The sequence below is a fragment of the Natator depressus genome, chromosome 10 (assembly GCF_965152275.1).
Source record: "Natator depressus isolate rNatDep1 chromosome 10, rNatDep2.hap1, whole genome shotgun sequence".
Lineage (NCBI taxonomy): Eukaryota > Metazoa > Chordata > Testudines > Cheloniidae > Natator > Natator depressus.
Genome location: NC_134243.1, coordinates 49,990,262 through 50,009,557, shown reverse-complemented (window position 1 = coordinate 50,009,557; position 19,296 = coordinate 49,990,262).

Below are 19,296 nucleotides of genomic sequence, written 5' to 3'. Positions count from 1 at the left end.
TCTAGTCAAAATGCTGCTGTGAAAGTCCTCCCCAGCCATATGCAGCCCCTCACAAATCCCAGCCCCTCGCCTCTACTTCACACCCGGACGCCTGCTCCTGGCCTCCTGCCCACATAGCACCTGCCAAGCAGCCTGCTCCCTCCAGCCATTCACCAGTCCCTTAGCTAGCTGCTGCCGCCGCACCCCTCTCCTCTCTGCACCTGCTGCCTCTATGGCTGCCCCGTTCCTGGCCTCCCTCCCTGGCCTGGCCTCCACCTTTTCCTTGGTCAAGTTCCCCCTCAAAACATTCCTTCAGTGGGGCCAAAAACCCTCTCCAAAAGATGATAGTGAAACTGGTGGTACTACCCACACTCCTGCTGAACCACACTGCTCAGTCGCTTGCTGTGCACCACATCCCTTCCCCCATCCTCCTGTGAAATATTGCCATTCAGATTGTAACTTCCTTGGGGCAGGGACCTTGCCCTCATATTTGACCATAAAGCCCTTCGCACATTTTGGGCTCCAAATAAAGTAACTAATTATTTTTGTTACTATAATTAATAATAAATAGTAGCAAAAAATTAAACCTCATTAGGACATAATTGGCAGGATTTGGGAGTGGCTTCTTAAGAGGCTGACTCGGCAGTTTAGCGAATTGCTGGCTTTGAGTTGTATCTGGCTGCCTTTTGTCATGGTTAGGGAGGAACTTGTCCAGAAAATTCTTCTTGTCCTTGATTATTCTGTGAAATAGAGACTCCACATACTCTTGAAAATGTTCTGGTAGTGGGATCCATGCACCTGACAGCTCCTCCAAGGAAAATACTGTAGCTTCTTTAACTTTACTGAAGGAAGAGGAAGTTTCCTTGGTAACCATCTATAATCATACAGAAGAGGTAGGCTACTCTTTCCAGCAAACTGGATCATTTCCAAATTTCATTTACTAACTCTCACCCATGTGTTAAGATTGTGGGAAAGCTGTCCAAATTAACTGATACTGGGACATTAAGTTAAAACCCCTGGATGTGATTCAGAAGGCATTCTAGAATTTGTAATCAGTCTTTACCTGTCAAAATTTGCCTGAGTAAGCAAAGTAAAAACAGAGATGGGACCTTTGCATTTGTCCCAACACAATACTGCAGTAAAAGAATGAAAATCTAGAAAATATTATTTAGTATAATTTCACAACTCTGTGGTATCCTGATTATTTGTGGACTGACTTTTAAGAGATACCTCTGTACTGACTGAATTTTAAAAGTACACACTAGCTACAAGGTGCTAATTAGGGGCCTACCAAAAAGGGAGCTACCCCCCACCAAGTTTCATACAGGAGGTGCGCTCCCAGGCAGAGCTCTTAACTGCAGCATTAGTGTGGAATGTGAGTTCTGCAGAGAGGTGCTTCTCCTAGCTTGTGTCCCTGGGACAGGGAGTCAGTGTTTTGTTTACAAACAGAAACCGGGTGATTAAGATAAGAAAAGGTTGGTAATTAAATTAAGGATCTGGAACCTGTAGATGAACCTGTAAAACAAAACAAAAAAAAACAAACAAGGATTACTTGTGGCACCTTAGAGACTAACAAATGTATTTGAGCATAAGCTTTCATGGACTAAAACCCACTTCATCAGATGCATGGAGAATACAGTAGGAAGATATATATAACAGTACATGAAAAGATGGGAGTTGCCTTACCCAGTGGGGGGTTAGTTCTAATGAGACAATTCAATTAAAGTAGGCTATTATCAACAGGATGAAAAATCACTTTTGTAGTGGTAATCAGGTGGCTCATTTCAAACAGTTGACAAGAAGGTGTGAGTAATAGTAGGGGAAAATTAGTATGGGGAAATTAGTTTTTAGTTTTTGTAGTGACCCATTCACTCCCAGTGTTTATTCAGGCCTAATTTGATGGTATCCAGTTTGCAAATTAATTCCAGTTCTGCAGTTTCTCGCTGGAGTCTGTATTTGAAGTTTTTATTATTGAAAAATTGCCACTTTTAAGTCTGTTATTGAGTGTCCGGGGAGATTGAAGTGCTCTCCTGCTGGTTTTTGAAAGTTACAATTCTTGATGTCTGATTTGTGTCCATTTATTCTTTTGTGTAGAGACTGTCCAATTTGGCCAATGTACATGGCAGAGGGGCGTTGTTGGCATATGATGGTAACTACTTGTCAGCTGCTGGAAATGGGGCACCTTGATTGCACTGGCTTCGTTAGCACTACAAAAGTAATTTTCCTTCCCTTGGTATTCACCCCTTCTTGTCAAATGTTGAGATCAGGCACTTCCTCCTTAATTGAATTGTGTCGTTAGCACTGACCCCCCAGTTGGTAAGGCAACTTCCATCTTTTCATGTGCTATAATATATATTCTTCTTACTGTATTTTTCACTCCATGCATCTGATGAAGTGAGTTTTAGCCCACGAAAGCTTATGCCCAAATAAATTTGTTCGTCTCTCAGGTGCCACAAGGACTCCTCGTTATTTTTGCTGATACAGACTAATAGGGCTACCACTCAAAAACAATAGGATATGTGCAGTTCTTCGCTACACAGGAGCAGCAATCACCATTACCTTCCTAGCCTTTATCAGATGGCAAATATGCAGGTAACTTTGATTTATTAAGGTCTTGGAGGTATCTGAAAGCTTTATAAAATCAGCAGATTCAGGAGTTTCAGCTCTGAGGATTGCCTGAGCTGCACAGGACTCAAACTCAACCCCTGCAGAGTCACTCAGCTGACATGTCAACTCCTTTCTCTCCTCCATAGTAAGTAGTTTAGTGAAGGGGTTTGCTGACCGAGGTACATAGTGCTTGAAGCTCCGTGTGGGTTGCTTGGAAGTGGGCATGTGATTTGTATCGGAAAGGCACAGTCTCTGGTTTATCAGGATGGTGAATATGAAAGGTAGAGTCGGGAATCTGGTCCAGGTAGGGGCAAATTTTCAGGTGCTCAGTATGCACAGTGGGGGCCAGATTTTCAGAACAACTCTGGGCCCACTAAGGCACCTAAAAATAAGGACCAGATTTTCAAAGGAGCTCTGCACCCAATGTGCTGAAATGTTTTGAAAATTTGGCTGTTTATTTTGGTGCCTTAATAGGAGCACAGCTCTTCTGAAAATTCTGGTCATAGGAGCGTAGCTAGGGAACAGTTTTGGTTTGGGGCTGCATGTGCAAAATATGTTTTGAGCTTTGGGGTATCCTAAGGCTTCTGTGGGGAGAACTGCAGTGTGAGGTAGGTATATATGTCTGTGGGACACACAGAACTAGAACAAGTTGTATTAACAAATGCAAAGAACAGTGTATAAGAATACCTGTAACTTGCTATATATAGATCCACCACTGGGGGAGCTTTCCAGCATCTTGACCAGCACCAGCAGCTGGGATTGGGCAGGCCCAAGTCTGGTTCTTCTGCAAAAGGTAAAAGGTGAGCTATATTGGCAATAATGGGCAGGTGAACTAGAGGATAGTCTGTGGGCCAGGAAGAGTGAGTGGTGGGTTGTGTGAATGCGTAGCCCGTAATAGAGATACAATGGAGAGTAAATGGGCATGAGCAAGGCCGGCCTTAGGGGTCGGCCACCCAGCCAACTGCCCAGGGAAGCCGTGGTCAAGGGGGTGCTGTGCAGCAGCACAGAGGTGCGTGCTGCCAGTGTAGAATCAAACTGCTCCCGGCTGGCAGGGGAGTGCTGCATGTGGGGGTGCCAGATTTCTCCCTGCTTCCTCCTGGTGGGAGGGGGGGTAGCAGTGCTGATATACAGATACTGCTCACACACACACACACCGACATTCCTCTGCACCCCCTAGGGGGCTGTGAGGAAGGGAGCGAGGAACAACACCAAGCGCTCTGTACTGCCAGGTCACTTTCCCCACCTTGGATGTGCTGTGAGGCAAGCAGCAGGAGCTGCTGCTCTGCTGCCTTCCCTTTACGCAGCCCAGGTGGGGAAAACAGCCTGGATGCAGGAAGCCCTGATGTTAAAGTAGCAAGCAAAAAGGGACACTAAATAAAAAATGTTTTTTGTTGTAGATAAAGAATTTTAACCTACATGGCTAACACCTTAAATATGTTAAAAGAGAGAGAAACTTAAAATCCAATTTCATTTTGTATGCGTTTTGTTTGATTACTATTATTATTAATCATGTTGCTATGGTATTGCCTAAGGACCAGTCTAGGACAGGATCCCATTGTGCTAGGTTCTGTACAAATAGAGCAGCAGACAGTCCCTGCCCTGAAGAGCTTAGAATCTAAATAGATAAGACAGAAAAGTTGTTTTTGTTGTGATTTTTTTTGGCGGGGGGTGGGAGAAAGGGTATGAACATGTGAGCAGAGTGAAGTGAGTTTTCTTGCATTCCTGTCAGCTTGGACAATGAAAATCAATGAACTATTCCAGCAGTTTCAGCTTCAATTTCCCTGCCTAAAGAGGGCTTGGTGTACCAGAAAGGGGCCATTGACAGAAACTGTAGCACCTGCAGCCACCGCAGTGACAAAGGGTTCCTAAACGCAGCACTATCAAGATTCTCAGTCTGTCCCTGGTAACACACATGCAGCCCTCACAATGAAACATTAATCACTCCGAGACTGTCCTTGTTCTGGCAGTGGAGAAGCAGACTGTGACCAGTTGTGGCAGGTGGAAAGAGTCCTCTGCTGTCATCTTGGGAATGAATTGAGGCAACATTTAGCACTGCTTTCTCATTCATTTCAGTGGTATCTATCCCTTTCACGCAAGTCTCATCCAAGGACTGGATAGTCACGCAGAGAGCGTCTGTCTTTCTTGACAAGTATAGTATAAGCATAATGCCAGCAGCATTGCAACAAACTTGGGAAGCAAGGGAAATGAAGATAATAGGAAGATCTTTGTGGGTGCAGACATAATCTCTAGTGCCTTGGCTCCTCTTTTGAAATGTGCTGGTTGGGACAGACATGAGGTAAAAGAACATCAGTTTTTTCTGCGGCTTTGTTTCCTGTTTCTTTGCTCACTTCTTTTGTCTTCCTTCCTTTCCTTTTTTTTCTCTTGTACTCTTTTCCCTCCCTCCTTGTCCATTCAAAATTCCCAGGCCATTTTATTATAGGATTTTACTTAGAGCTAGTCCCAAGCTACAATGTTGGCATCCAAGTTCAGATCTGAAGTTTTCTGAAGCTCAAGGAGGTTCAGAACTAGGGTTTTGCTTTGAGCCCATCTCTTGCTTTTTCCCAACCCCGTGACTGCCCACAAGACCCTTAAAACTAGCCAAAGCTGCTACACCTTCCATATGGTGGTGCCTGGTCCAGTTGTAACAGATATTATGGGATACAAGGGGATCCGATTTGAAATCACAGCCATTCTCACTCTCAGATTTCAAGTACTGGCACAGCCAAACAGGAGGATGATATAATAGAAACCTTTCCTCCACAAATCTGAAACATTACAAATGTCAATGCAGCCTCCTCACTCTGTGAGGTAGGGAAGTATCATTATCTTCATTTTACAGATTAGGAAAACTGAGGCCCGTAGAACTCCAGATATACCCAGGGTCACAAAGTGAGTCAGTGACAGTGCCAAGAGTAGAATCTAGGAGTCTTTTTTTTCTCAGTCTCCTGCTCTAAGCCCTGATTCAGCAAAGCACTTATGCATGTACTTAACTTTAAGCATATTTTTGGGAGTTTTTTTTAAGTGATTACTGAATTGGGATTCCATCCAGTGGACAAATCCTGCCTCCCATTCAATTAATAAGCAGTTACAAGTACAGTACAGAGGGCAGACAGCAATTAAAAAGAAAATGAACCTCCCAGAAGCTGAGACTGGCAGAAGCAAGACAATAATAATAATATCTAACTCTTACATGGTGCTTTTCATCAGCAGATCTCAAAGCACTTTTCATACCATTATCCCCATTTTACAGATGGTGGAACTGAGGCAGGGGAAGGAAAGTATTAGTGAGGTTTATTTTGTGGGTGAAGCTAGGATGCCAATATCCAGAAGTTCTGAAGCTTCATGAAGAGCATGTTATAATATACTTAGCAAATGATAATATCAGAAAACTTTATTGAGACGGGAACCCTGTTTAGGAAGGCATGAAATATTTGGACCCCTGAACCCAGGAATTTGGGGCTGGATGCAGTTTTGTTCTAGCCCTCTCTCCCCATTTCTCTCGCCCCCCACCGCCACCATGCTCCTCTACAAATTGATAGCTGTGTCTAATGATGACGACAATAATGCAGTATTTGGCACTTGGGAAAAATCATTCTCTGACTGGCATTGTGTGCAATCCAGCTGCAGTGTGGTTGCATGAGGTGCAACTCTGAGAAGAACTTGGCTTGTAGAGTCCCTTCCATCAGAGGGGCTGATGTGGGCAGTGGAATTGGAGTGACTGAACAGCTTGTTCTGGGAAGAAAAGAGGAAAATAAAACAGTTAATTAAACAAATAAATCCTAGAAACTAAACTCCATCCTCCACTGGAAGCATTCACATCCCCAATATTTCCTACAGGGAGAACAAAAGGGTCGGACAGAATTGCAAGCCTTTCATTCTCCTGTTTAATGGCCTTTGTAGGTCACAGGGAGCCTTTAAGAGCTGAATTGTTTTGGAAGAGGATCAAAAAGTACCAAGAGCAGCATTCCCCTTTGTGAGATACTTTCCAGCTATTAGTCTATGCTTACTGATAACTAAGCCCAGCTAACATTCTCTCCCCAGCTTCTCTCTCCTTCTAATATTGGTTTCTGGAAGGAGAATTCCTCTGTTCTTACCTTCCCTCCGTTGTTCATCGCTTTTGATAGGAATGGTCCTTTCTTGTGGGGGGGTGTAATTGGTTTTGTTCTCACTTAAAGCCACTTTTACAGAAGGGGTTTGGAGAAGGTTTTTAAAATATTCCCCTAGCTCTGAAATGCTGAACTGCTGCAAAATGCAATAGTTTTCAAAGAAACATCTGGTGTTTATATGTCAGGATTAGAAGAAGAAAATGTTGTGAATGTGTCTGTGACTTGCTCTTAGAAGGCACAAGATGTTAGCCCATGATCCAAAACTAATAATGAAACATCCCCACATTTTGATGAGTCTTCTGTGCATTGACATTACAGGAACTTTCATGTATCGGAAGGTAGTATGTTGGCTTCTTACATGATGTCTTCTCAGCAGCCATCTGAGGTAAAGTGTTATCCCCATTTTACAGATGGGGAACTGAGAGATTCAGTGAGTTGCCTGAAGTCAGACACAGTCAGTGGTAGATATAGGGATAGACTCTGAATCTATTACCTTACCCCCAGGACCATTGTGCCAGGCTGGTCTCATGGTCCTGTATGTGTAGGGCTCTGGTGAGGGCAGGGAGAGAGAGAGAGAATTATTGCCTGACCTCTGCAGGTATGCGTTTTAAAATACTAGACTGGATCTGGGGCAGTCCCGTAACCACCCTGAGCCAGATTCTCTGTCTAGCCAAGCTGCACTCAGCGCAGGAATGGAAACAAAGACAAAAGTAGCTTTCTGCCACCTTCACAGTTCCTGGGTGCTGGGGTCGGTTCCTAGCATAAGAGCAGCTACACTAGCTCTCTGCCACTTGGGGATTCCCTTTCATAAAACACTCTCCTGTAATAGGTGACTTAATGCATGTGATCATGTCTCTTGTATAAAGCAGCTGAGGTGGGGGCCAGAATCTGACCACCAACATGGCATCTCATTGACTTCAGTGGACTTTCTGTGTGCAGTGCCCAGAGTACATAGCTCTTCAGCAGCCCAAGACACACAGCATATGCCATACATCAAGATCTGTGTAGAAAAACTCAATTAGAGCCCTTCACTGATTGACAGTGAGTGCAAAGGTAGACTGCAATAATTAGCTCAGCCACTATCAAAAGCCTCCCAGTTTTATTTGGTATACTCAGTATTCTGTGCCAACACTTTGGTTATTTCTAGAGTAAATAGAATCTAGGAAGCCTTAATGCCCAATGTCCATTTTTGTAGGTTGCTAGCCGGCTGAATATAAAGACACACACTTGGCTCGACCAGGCCAGTTTCTCTGTCACTTAACTCTGTGTCACTGCACTGCTTTATTATTGCAGCCTTCAATGCCACTTTTGTCTCCATCAACACTGTCTCATGCATGCTGACTGCTTTGATAACTTTACTGGGCAACCACCACTTCCATGTACTCATCCCCAAGTGAGTGAGGCTCATTCTTCTCCAGTTTGTTTGTCTGGCTTGCACATCTTTGTGAATGTTATTGACAGTATTAAACTTGCACAGAGGAGCTACCCTTCAGGATAAATGCCAATGCAGTGCCTGCTCTGGTTCCCATTGAAGTCGGTGGCAAAGCTCCCGTTGACTTCAACAGGAACAAGACTGAGCACAGCACATTGACATACCATTATGTTAAGCTGCCTTCATATGAGGTGCTTGCATCAAAGCATATTATTACAGGGATAATACATGCCTATGGCATTCTTCTCTGGCTGTGGAGACAGGAAGCACTGTTTAAAGCCCTGATTCAGCAAACCATCCCAGTGAGGCAAAGCATGCAATTACATCTCATTTATTTTAATGGGACTAAAGTACGTGTTTGAATGCTGTGTTGAATCTCTGCCTAAAATACTGCATATTGGTATGTTTTACACTTGTCCCCACTAATGTGAGTTCCTGCCAGGATCATTTCAATCATCCCCAGTAGAGTGGTGGCCACAGCTGTTTGCTTTTAGGTTTATAAAATTAATAAAATACCTGACCTTGAAGAAAGTGATGGCTTTGTGTGTTCTGGGCCAGTTGGTGGCTAGCCCTGTGTGCTAGGGAGAGAGAAGGTATAAAGAGATTGCAGTTCTTGTACATGGGTCCCTGCGCTCTATGGGCCTGATCCAAAGCCTATTGAAGTCAATGGAAAGAGTGCCATTGACTTCATTGGGCTTTGGATTAGCACTAGTGAGTGGACAGCTCTTGCCAGCAGCACAAAGACACTCCAGAGTTTGGCATCAATGAACATTGCACCTCCTGTTTTATCAAAAGGCAGGATTTGGTCCTGTGAATGTTCCTATGGGAAAGCTCATTTTCTGAACAGTGCAGCGTCTGAGTTAGTATATTGGGTGGTGACAGGGAATTCCAAACTAGGGGTGGGAGTTTGGCTTGGGTATATACTCAGAAGTTCAGACGATCCTCCTCATAGGACATGCAGGTCTACAAAATAGCATGGGAAAACCTATGGGAACAGGCTATCTTGTAATATTATTAGCATTTTCTGCTTTTGGGTGGGCTGAAAATGCCCTGAGGACAGCTTTTACCTTGGGGTTTGGGCACTGCTGCTTCCACTGTCTAGGTAGAACAAAGATGACTCTGGGTAAGGTAGCTTTTGTGCCTAGGAGAATCACTAAATATATTTATGATGTTGCTGCTTGAAAGGTATGAGTAGGATCCCCAAATACAGTACTTGGGCTTAGTGACTTTCAGAAGTTATTTGAAAGAGAAAAATGTAAGAGTCTGTGTCTGAGCAGGCTAGGGAATTTTAACACCATATTTGTATTCATACCCCAGTTAGCTCAGCTGCAGCTTCCCAGAACTTAGTAATGGAAGGAAGTCATGCAAGACATTTCTGTAATGACACCTGGGGATATGGAAGAGCAAGTCATCAAAAACATCAGGCCAGTGTTGGTTCTGCATGAAAAGTATGACTCATTGACCCCAAAACTTCTGAGATTGGAAATGAAGAGCAACCTTTAAGGCCCCCACCACGTGCCATCAAACTTTGCAAAGTTCGCTAAGTCACTAAACCCAGTTTACCAGCCTTAGTTCATTCCCTACTTCCCTTACTACCTTTACTGATAGGGGGCCTGATGCTACACTCCTTACACTTGCAAATCTCTCAGTGAGTAGACTAGGAGCTGTGCCTGATGAAGAGTGCAGGATTGGTCCCATACCCAAGACATTAGTCTTCAGACGGAAGCTGCTTTCTTTCTAATTAACTGCTTGGAGTGAAATTTGTTGATTTGCAGAGGGGCCAGGGCAAGTCCTAAGCACCACCTAAGTCCCACTTAAACATTCAAAACAGAGCTTAAGGTGTGCATAACCCTTGTGCTGGCCCCTCTAGGTACATCTACACTGCAAAGAAAACCCACAGCGCCGAGTCTCAGAGGCTGGGTCAACTGACTCGATCTTTCTGGGCTTGGAGTGTGGGGCTAAAAATAGCAGTGTAGATGTTCCCACTCAGGCTGGAGCCCAGGCGCTGAGACCCTTCGTTCTTGCCAGGATTTGAGCCTGGCTCCAGCCTGAGCCAGAATGTCTACACTGCTATTTCTAGACCAACTGCCGGAGCCCCACAAGCCCGTCAATAGACCCAGGGTCTGAGACTTGGCACCGCAGGTCTTTTATTGCAGTGCTGTATAGACATAGCCTTAGTGCACAGATTGAATTTCACCCCTGTGATGTATCAGCGCAGTGTTTGAGATGCCTCTTTTGCCAGGGAAATAACAGAGATGTCTCAATCCCTGAAATGACATCGTCGGATGAATTTGGGAAGAGCCTTTGTCTATACTATGGAAACCCCAACCACATATTTCAACACTGGTGCCACTCCACCAGTGGTAACAATTGTGGAAGCTATACTGTAGCCACTTAACTACCAGAGCAAAGTTAGGCAACATAGAGGGGAAAATGTTGAAGCCCAGTTACAATACAGCTTCCACTATTGCTACTATATTGGAGAAATAAGGGTCTGATTTTTGCCAATATCCATAGAGTGTTAGAAAAGAGAGAGCTGCTATTTCTGATGCACACGTGTTCATTATGAAAACAATGGAAAGAGAAGTAGAGTCCAGGACAAATATTCTAGGTGGGGATTTTTGCAAAGGAACCAGTCACTGTTTGACGTTCAAATTAAGAGAATGCTGGAATTAAGTAGGGTTGGTTGTTTGTGTTTTTGCTTTGTCTTTTTAAACTATCAGAAAAAACTAGCACACCTGCATGTAGAGGAGTTGGCCTGATCCAGCAAAGCACTTAAAAATGTGCTAACTATGTGCGTAGTCCCATTGAAGTCAGTGGGATTATTAAGCATGTGTCCAAGTGCTTTGCTGGATCTGGGCTTTAATAACAAGAGCTGAAGTTAATAAAAGCTACATCCATGTTTCTCAGTGCAGAAGATTGCTCAAGCCCTGAAGAGTCAATTTGAGGGGACATGCCTGGCTGTACTCCATGTGGAATGAGGTTTTACTGAACTTGCCATAAATGACTATGGATTGCTGGCAGTTTACATAGGACCAGATTTTGCGAGCCCTACTCAGGGGAGCCTCCCACTGAAGTCGTTTGGAGTTTTGATTTAGGGCAACAAGGTTTGGCTGTTTGGCTCTTAGACATGATTTGTTATATTTCAGTGCGTTAAAGGTGCCCTGTCGTACATTAGAAGAGGGAATGGAAAATGCAACCCTAGCAGCTTGATGGTCCAACAATTGGCATGTAAGCTTTGGTTTGTGCAGCAGCTTTAGATTTTGAAAAGCAGCTTTTCCAACACATGTTTAGAATTGGAATGATTTAAAATAAAAAAAAAATAAACACCAGTCAATTCTCATTTCCTTATGCTACTTTTTATATCTGGTCTTCTCCTGAGAAATGGAGCAGGGCCCCAGTAGAAGGGCTTTGCTCTGAGGTTAAGGTGCTAACGCACAAAGGGGGCTTGCCTGACATATGCTTAGGACCTTGAGTCCTGTATAGCTAGCCCATAGTCATCTACCTCCAGGTCCTAGAAGTACAGGAGCAGCAAACAGCCTACTGCTCCTCCCTTGTGCAGTGTGAGCCTTGTCTAGTTCCACTGTGGAAGTACATTGCCTTCAGCATTCCCAACCACTTCCCCATGTAATCTGCAGTTGCAAAGGACTCTTCTGTGCAACACACAGGAGGCCAAATTCTTCTCTCACATCCCTGGAGTTACTCAGGATTGAGAATGGTGTAAATGAGAGTCTGGTCCAGTAGGTGCAGTTCCTAGATTAATTACTTTTGTTAATGAAAATATATTAAGGCAACTGCAGGCAAAGTTGCCACTAACAATGGGGTAAATTCTGAAGTCCTTTCTCATTCACTTCAGTGGAAAGTCTTGCCTGGGTAAAGACCAAATAAAAACTGAGTATACACTTCAGGATTTGGCCTTATCAGTTGTAGTGACCAAGATGTTGGATCTGAGGACCAGATTCTCTGCTGGAGAAAATATGTGAAAGTCAATTGTTAATGGAAAGAATGTGAGTCTGAATATTTATTTTACAGCTTGTATCCACATAAAGAAAATCTAATCTTGTCAAGCAAAGATGTTCTGTTTTGAATTGCAAACTTTTTTCCTGTGTTTCGTGTGGGTATCTGACCAAGTTGTTTTTCATATGAATTGGGTCATTTTCTTCTGCCTTATAAAGTCATGTTGCATTAAGACTCTGTAATGAAATCCAGTGTGACAGTTCTCTCCATCGAGTGGCAAAAGGAGGCTCTTCCCTTAAAGGAATTAAATCTCTTGGAAAATGCATTCTTGTATCTTTCCAAATGCGACTTCTCAGCAAAATGCTGGAAAGATAATTGGACCGTGTTTTGACTTGTAAGTAGGATCTGCAAGGCAATCAACAAGCAAAGTGGGGAGATGGGTAGGGATCTGAGATGCACTGTGATAGGGTGGGAAAAATACCCTTTCCATGTGGGGATCCAGATCTTCTCAAACTGTTACACTCAATACAAGGCACATACAATCTCTTCATTTGGATTGTCTTCCTTGCTACCACATTACCCTTTCTTCTTCCCCTTTTCATCTATGGTGGGGGCTGGATTGTGCAATTTGCAGAGTCCTGTATAGGGAGCAAGGTATAGCAGCACCACCTCAGGGAGCACACACAGAGATTGTGCCTCAAGAAAAATATCTTTTCGATGCTTTGTACACATAGCGAGGGGGTGGGGAAGGAGTGTACTCTCTGCCATCCATTAGGATGGTGCAGATTGCTGTTCTGGTACACTTCCCCCACTCCACAAGCTGGTATAGAGGGTGTTGGAGTCATGGCCTCCCATTTTTCCTGATCCTCTCCAACCCCTTTCAGGCAATTTGCTTGTCAAGGGACAAGGTGGTGAGCAATCCCTGCTCAGAGGGACTGTTATTGTGCCCTGCCTTTGGGCAGGACAGGCAAGACCAGGAAACTTCTGTCCCCTACACCCTGTGGGCCCAGGCAAGAACTAATCATAACCCTGCCCTAAGTGGAATGGCCATGGTACCCTTCCTCTGGGGAAAATGAATTCCATATTCTATATGCAGTAATTGAGACATGTAGGCCTGGCTTGACATGAATAATTAAACATGGGGGAGGCTTTATATTTTAGAAGACAGGATTAAGGAGATAAATAGATTAACAGACTGAAAACAAAATGTTTGTGCTAACTAGGTAAATGGGTCAGTGAACTAAAAGACAGAAGCTTTTGTCTGAACTAACTAACACCTAGAAAACCTTTTACAAAGAACAAGATAAAATGGACAAAATAAGTCGGAAATGTAAAAATGAAGTAAAGAGTAAGTCAAACACGGACAGTGCATAGACAGAGTATGCTGTACAGGGATTGGTTCCTACAAAGTAACCAAGTCAGTCCTAAAATGTAGAATGCAATATGATGGTAAATGTATGTAAAGGGAGAGGATTTCTGTGTAACTTTAGATCTGTAATGTATCCTGCATCTACGCCCTGCATTTAAGTCTAATCAGTTCAGCATAGCATTGCTGTATGCCAAATAAAAATACCTGCATGATGAAGTTTGGAATCAAACTGTTCTTGGAAAGCCGAGTAAAATAAAGTCTCGGAAGCAATCCCAACATAGTAGTGCCATGACTCAACCCAACAAGACAGATCTACCATGTAATGAGATCTAATCAGAGAGCTATTTATTTTAGGGTTAAGATGTTTAAAATATTAATATTATTGTAATATATTCCAACACAAACAAATGTGTTAAGGTTGCATCCACATTATTTGCGGTTTGGGTGCATGTTACCTTTCAACAATGATGGAATTATCCCCCCTTACAAATATTGGAAACCCAGGAATGCTGAATTAAAGTTGTACTTCAGATGATCCACCAAAATAATCTTAACTCTGCCCCTATAGCGATGCCTGCCTATCAGCTTCTCTTCCCTTTGCTTTGAGTATAGAAAATGTGCACCATGAATTTACAATCTGTTTTACATACGACTGTTTTCAGTAGCAGGTGTGGTGATTAGCACCACACTATCTTTTGTTCTTTTCAGGTAAGGGCTGTAAGCGTATGATGTGAGGTTTATATATGCAGAGGTGCTAGCTCGTTAGGTAATGGCAATTGGAGGACGAGCTGCCATGTGTAATTTTTTAGGGCCTGATGCTGAAAGGTGCAGAGCATCATCTATAAGGCACTGCGTTCCCCAACATCCACGGTATTTGCAAGTGCTGAGCATTCTGAGAATCAGGGCACTTTCATTTAGGGCCTACCTAAGGATTAAAGAGCCTAACTTTAGGCACGCAGGTTGGAAAATTTTTGCCTTACTTTCTGAGTGCACCAATTTTCCTATGTGTAAAAAGGGGAAAATAGTATTTACTTACAGATATCATGTAGATGTTGTGACAGAAAGTGTGATCATGGGCCTATCCTGTACCATTACTTCAGCACTGATCCTGAAAGGGATCCTCTAACAAAAAACCTAATTCTGTGGAAATCAATGGGATTCATGTGGGTTGATACAGTCAGAGGATCAGGACTCTACACAAAATTCTCATTTGCTTTAGCAGATGTCTTCCCAGACTAGAGAGTGCACAACTGGATTCATAAATGTGTTGACTAATATATGCTGGCTAGTATATAAATATATCATATTAATAATGTATATTATCTGCTATATATATAAAATTAGTATGTATTAAGGACCAGTAACATTAAGCACAAATTCTATAATCATGATATAGCATAAACTGGCCTATACCATAATCCTGTTCACTTATGCTAAGTATCCCATAACTCCTTGCATTTGCTGAAGTAATCATTTGGCATAAGCAGAGAGGAAACTTGTCAACATCAAGATAGATTTGTTCTGTGTCTTACTACAAGCTAGGAAGTACCTTCCTGGACCAGTACCTGCAATGCTAATATCCAAACCAAAGAGAAGGAAGAAAGGAATTCCCTAACAAGAATCATCATATAAATAATACTAACTAAAGTGTATAACTTGAGGCACTCACCTGCGTACGGTGAATGTAACCACTGCATGGGACAGCTCCTTGGAGACTAGCATTGTTTAGAACCTCTTTTCCTGTACATATTAATAAACCTGGCTGACATTATTTGGTCTTCTGAATATGTTTAATAATGAACCAGAGTGTGGTCAACCAATTGACTATACACATTATCAACAAGTGCCAGGTATAATCATAGCATATCTAGGAAGAAAGAACCATTTTTGGCTGAAAGGAAGCTCATGAGTTTGATCTAGGTACCTAACTAATGGCTATATACAGTAGTACATTGTTTGCTCTTAAATAGCTGTTTAGCTCTTGTGAACAATCCTCTACTACAGTATTTGTTTTTACCCCATCCCTTCCACTAACTCCCCTGTGTATGGGTGAAAGGTTTTCCCTGTATTTCCTTTGTATCTACTGTTTCCTTTAATATTCAGCTCATTGTGTAATTGTCTTTGGACTTTTCATGATTTCAAATGGCTTTTCTCTCTGTTTACCTGCTCTGACTCTTTTAATGTCTTGCAGTATTCAATCCCTTTAATAATAACAGTACGTAGCCATCATGGTGACCAGTATTGTCTCATTGTTTCCTTGCATTCCCCCATCTATCTGTCTGTATCTTCTCTTGTCTTATACTTGTGAGCTCTTTGGGCCAGGGACCATCTTTTACTTCTGTGTTTGTACAGCATCTAGTACAATGGGGTCCTGTTCGTGACTGGGGCTCACAGGCCTTATGATAATACAAATAATAATAATTAGTAATAATTCTGTGCTAGATTCTACCTCTCTCACTCATATAAAGTAGTACATTAGTCCTCAAGTAGTCCTGTTGATTTCAATGGGAATACTTGAGGAACTGGGTATTTACTATCCACTGTCAGTATGGGTGGGAGAATCTCACCCTCTATTATTATATTTAAAAATCCTCTCCAGATGACCTCAGTGGGACTGTTCTCAGCCCAGTCTGCTCTTTCAGAACAAAGTAACAGGAACAGACGTGTCGACTTATTAACATCTGCTATGAATCAAGTGTATTGGAAAGAGCCAGTGGATAGAAGTCTTGACTACTAACATATCGATTTCCTCCTGTTTCCTAATAACTTGATTCAGAAAATTATCAGGTAGACAAATTTATATTTGAGTTTATTTGATTATGTTTAGAGAGAATTGCAATATTTCTCTGTAGCTGTTTCATTGTACATTCAAAGCCAGATCTAGAGAGAACTAAGTGGAGTATTGTTGGACCTATACACTGGTTTTATTATTCTTTGTTCTCTCCTCTTTCCACCTTACCCCAGTGATACCCTATTTGCAGTTGCTAGTAGTAGTTGTTCATGATAATGATAGAGCTGTTTCAAAAAATGAGCACTTAAGTGCAAGTAAGTGAATTAGAAGCAATCATTGTGGCCCCAGCGAAGCAAACAAATGTTGAGAGATGATTGAAAGTAGCAGTTTTACTGAACAAAAAAAATTCCATAGAATCCATGATTTGCGATATTTCTAGAGTAGCAGCTGAAATGCATTGTTCTGAGTCTCTGCTTGGTAAGAGAGCTGTGCTAGTTTTTGTTCTTATTGTTTGCACATTTGGTTTTGATGAAGATCTGTTTCTGTTGGTACTATCTATATTAGACTTTCAACATCGGCTTGTGTGGAGAAGATAGTGTGTAAAGATGATAGATCATTAAAGTTTACTTATAATTGTGGTTCTTGAACAGTTAGCTTTCTAGTAACGTGGGGTGAAAGACCTGTGCATGTAGAATCTGTGGTGCAAAAAGACTCATGTTCTTGGACTCTGTTGAAAGTGCTATAGGTAAATAACTACCCACTCATTCTGATTTTTGCCCTTTAAGAATATTCCCCCATTCTGGCTGTGTTAGAAGTTCATTCACTAATGGCTGCCTTCTTAAATTGGTGGAAAAATATATTTGATTTGTATTTTATGAAATTTGATATGCACTTACTGGAAATGATGTAAAGTTGGCCAGTTTTCATGACATTCAAATAAATTGTTGGAAATATGAATGCTGCTTTATCAAGCAAATCACAGTTACATGGGAAATTTATTATTATTCCACCTGGGATTACATGATTGCGTAAATCAGGGAAAAGAGAAAATTAGAGAGACAGAGAATTTTGTGGATGAAGATTTCCACCTGTATTTTATGATGGAGAAATTTAGTAGATACTGATGCAGTGGCACATCTGTTCTGAAATGAGCTGATCTTGGTAATATTGTTCCAAAAAAAAAAAAAGAATCAATGGCTTCCTAGAAAAGCAAAACAGACTAGTATATGAGGTGAAAAATTCATTTTTGACACATTACATCTCAAGTATTTTGTGCCGCTGGCATTTGGCGATATTAAAATGGGATAGTCCCTGTCTTTTTTTTTTTTTTATTTTCTTCTCCTATCTGACCCAAGGCTCATTCTGTCAACGTGCCTTCTGCAGGGATGATGGAATTATACTTATTTCTGAAATTCTGTTTCCAAATGCTCCCCTCCTCTCTATCAAATTCAGAGTCTAGCACCTACTGTAAAAGTAAGATTTTTGTGTTGATGATTTTCTCTGCAAATAGCATCCTCTTGAATATGTATAATAAAGAGACATAGTTGGTTTGAAACTATATCTATTTCTTAAAATGAGTTAAAACCGTTTCAGATGCTTCACATGTCCTGGGGTCTCCCTGCCACTTTTTTTGTGGTTTCACAATCACATTTTCCTAAGTGGTTTTCTCCCCCCACTATTGAGTGAAAGACACAGTGGAAGAAGCTGAATAATTGAGGCCATGATCATGCAAATGGATCCATGTGAGTGACCCTTGTGCCCATGCAGAGCCCCACTAAAGTCATTGGGTCTCCACCCAAGAGCCAGGGTCTGCCCATACCAATCTAATTGCAGGATTGGGGCCTAAAGGACAAACTAGGAGAAACTATTAAATTGACCATAGAGTAAAATGCACAGAGTAAAACTGTAAAAATATCAGAAGAATATTTTTTTCTCCAACTCCTTTCAGTTACAGTAATCTTAAGTGTTTACTTACTTGATAACTAAAAATCAGATAGGAGTGTGATTCTTTTTTTTTTTTTTTATTGATGGTGCCCTTTAAAGTGTAGCATTTTAATATGAACACAAAATTGAAGTAAGAAATTAAACACTAGATCCTTATAATAGCAACAATCTTTAAATTCAGGATAAGAGATCAGGTTCTATTTATATTATTTTTATAAAAATCTAAATATTGATTCCTCCCAAGAATGAGACAGTAGGACTGAGAAAAATAACACAGATTCAAAAATTGCTCCAATAGGAAAGTTTGTAGGCTAGATGGCATTATACAACAATTGTTTCCAACACTTTCACACTCTTTCTACACACACACAAAGCCTGTCTGACTTATCACCTGCTACCACGCCACATGATGTCTAGAGACTACAAAGAGTCAGTCAAGCAGAGTTGCTTCATAGCAAGCTGCCATATCAAGATTAAATGACCTTCCCTTTTCTGTTGCTGTCAGTGTTCAGGGCCAGGAAATGAAAGGTTTGAATCTATTCTCAAACCTGGGTGTTGATGTGCATCTGCTGCTCTGCTATTGGACCGCTACAGCAGCTGCAAACAGTCTTTTAAATACAATATTCAGACCTATAATACACTTAAATCCATGGTGACGCCCCAGCTGGCTTTATACACTGTTTACATTCCATGTTGTATACACATTCAGAATTGCTAGACCATGGCTGACTTATTGGTGCAATGATCGGTCTTTTTATAATGCAAGACCCAAGCCAAATCATTAGCCACAAATCCTGCCAGGTGCTGAGCACCCCGACTCCCACTCAAATGTGCTGAGCACAGTCATTAACTTCGAGTGATTCCATTGGTACTAGTTGGGTGCAGGCTTTACTTGGATCTTCAGCTGTCTAACCTTTCCCTTTCAGCATGTTCCTCTTCCCTCCATTCTGCCCCCTCACTCCTCTCCTCTCCTCTCATTCTTACCTTTCCTTTCCTTCCATTTCAATCCGTCTGAACTCCACCATGGTAGTACACTTTCCCCTGACATAAAAATGCTTGCTGGAAGAAATGCCACTAGGTACTTAGCTGTGTTGGTTGCCTCCACCTCCCAAAATGTTGGAGATCCAACATGCCATATCAGATGCTCTGCCATTGTACCTGCACCCTTTCC